The following is a 2,252-nucleotide window of genomic DNA, read 5'->3' on the forward strand; positions in this document are numbered from 1 at the left end:
AAAAGCAGCTTTAAATCTTGACTATCATGAAATAAATATTAAAAAATCGAATGTAAGACCTAGGCAAGCATAGTGGCACATATTTGTAATTCAAATGCTTAAGGAAGCTGAGGTTGAGGGTCATAGTCCAAGATCCAGTCAATGGAAAGAAAAAAATACTGGGGTGTGCTCATTCAGGGAATGATTACCCCTGGATTTTCTTTCCCTCGAAAATAAAAGGAAACACATAATTCTGAGCTGATCGGACAGAACTTCCTTATGTAAGATTGTAAGCAATACCTAGTTTAAAGCTTAAGAAAAATACTTCAGGGGCAACCTGCTTGGGTATCTTTCTGTCCCTCTCACAGATGGGAGTTTTCTTTCCCTCAGTAAATATATTCTGCTGTTAAAAAAGAGAAATATTGGGGCCAGGGAGATGACTCAGTAGAATCAGTACTTCTGTGGCAAGCACAAGGGCCTGAATTTAATCCCCGGTTCCACAAAATAAAAAATATTTCAGGAATGAATATTTTAATTGATAATATTGTAAACATTACTCATGTCTTCAGAATACTAACAAAGGGCTACCATGGTTTATCAGGGGAATTTTCTCTGCATGATTGGAGGCTATTGAAATATAGATGCTATCTACACTTTCTTTTATAACTCCCATTTCAGGTTCTAGGAAGAACTGTAAGCAAGCTAGAATAGCTCTCTGCTTTCTAAGTTTTATTCCTATCTGCTTGCCATCTATCCTACCCCAAAATTTTCATGTAAATCCTAGTAAGTGATCTGTAGCCATCAATTAAGATAGCAGTGAATCTTAGAGAAAGATTTGATTACCTCTATGAAAAATATAGCAATGACATAGTGTCTTATGAATCATTACTAATGTGACTTTACTCCTGATTATGTTTATTTTATTACATTTAATGTGCCTTCTGCATTAGGCACCATTCTATGGAAAGGTCACTTTAAACAAGCCTTCTGGATTTTATTTATCCATCTATGTCTTTTTATAGAAGCCAAGAGGCAACTATACATTTCTCCTAGCAATATTTTTAAAAATTTATCTTCAAATAAATGTCTTCATCTGCCAATCTTGGTACACATTTTTTTAATATGTCAAGAAATGGGGGGAAAAAGGGGGAGGGAAGGAAGAAAAACTGATGGACAGCTACAGTTACAGTTAGATAGGAAGAGCAACTGCAGTGTCCTATTATACTGCCCAGTAGGGTGGCCATAGTCAGTGTACACTTCCAAAGAGCTAGAGGAGAGGATTTTAAATATTCTTACCACTAAAAATGAAATATTTAAAATGATGAGCATGCTATTCACTCTGATTGGATCGTTGTGCAATATACACATAAGTTGTACAGAGCACAAAGAGAAAGAGGAAATCAGAAGCCAACAAATGGAACTCCCTGAGGTGCCAGTGGAAATGGAAGAGGCCATAGGAAAAACATAATCTCTAAGCTTCCATAAGAAGCAACTATCAAAAATAAAATTAAAACAGAATTCAGGAAAACAATACAAACAGTGAATGCCAAGTATAGGTAAGAAATGGAATCATGAATCAGATCCAAACAGAAATGCAGATTAAAAGATTAAAATCTCCACTGAGAGTATATGCAGCAGATTGAAAATGCCAAGGACAGAATATCAGGTCTAGAAGACAGGAATGCAACTAGTGACCAGAAAAAGAAATACATCTTAAAGATAGCAGAGCCCATGAAAACTCAATCCAACAGCCACAGGATGAAGCAAATAAAAACAATATAAGATTGATTGGAATCAGGGAGAAAGATGGAGACAGTGAAAAAGCCAATGAAAACCTCTTCACAGAAATAATGACAGAAAACTTCCCAAACATTGATAGAGAATTTGACATACAATTAAATGAGGCATACAGAACTCCAAATAGCCATGATGAAAATAAGCCTACAACAAGGCATCTAATAATCAAGAGTCCACAAATTCAGCACAAGAACAAAATATTAAAAGCAGCTGGAATTCACACATCTACAATATTTAAATGACAATGGAATACCCTTCTCTGACAAAACTAAACCAAAAAAGGGAAGACAAATGAAAGACCATCTTGTATCTGTATATTCAAAATAGGACAGATATACAGCTACTTTCTCTTAATTCAATGAGTAGAAAGATTTGTTCTAATAGTGTTCGTGCAGGATGTCATGTCAGCATCTTGTACTACGAATAACCACTAAGAAGACAACAATAAGCAATGTATTAATTGTTTTTTAAAGGAA

At 35.1% G+C, this 2,252-nt stretch overlaps 1 protein-coding gene across 2 annotated transcripts in view; it reads left to right on the plus strand.

Moving 5' to 3' along the window:
• Positions 1 to 2,252, plus strand: part of Prss58 (serine protease 58) — a 14,358-nt gene that overhangs the window by 3,011 nt on the left and 9,095 nt on the right. The gene's annotated exons all lie outside the window — the stretch shown is intronic.

This window comes from Octodon degus, unplaced genomic scaffold, assembly GCF_000260255.1.
Source record: "Octodon degus isolate 3935 unplaced genomic scaffold, OctDeg1.0 scaffold00027, whole genome shotgun sequence".
Classification (NCBI taxonomy): Eukaryota; Metazoa; Chordata; class Mammalia; order Rodentia; family Octodontidae; genus Octodon; species Octodon degus.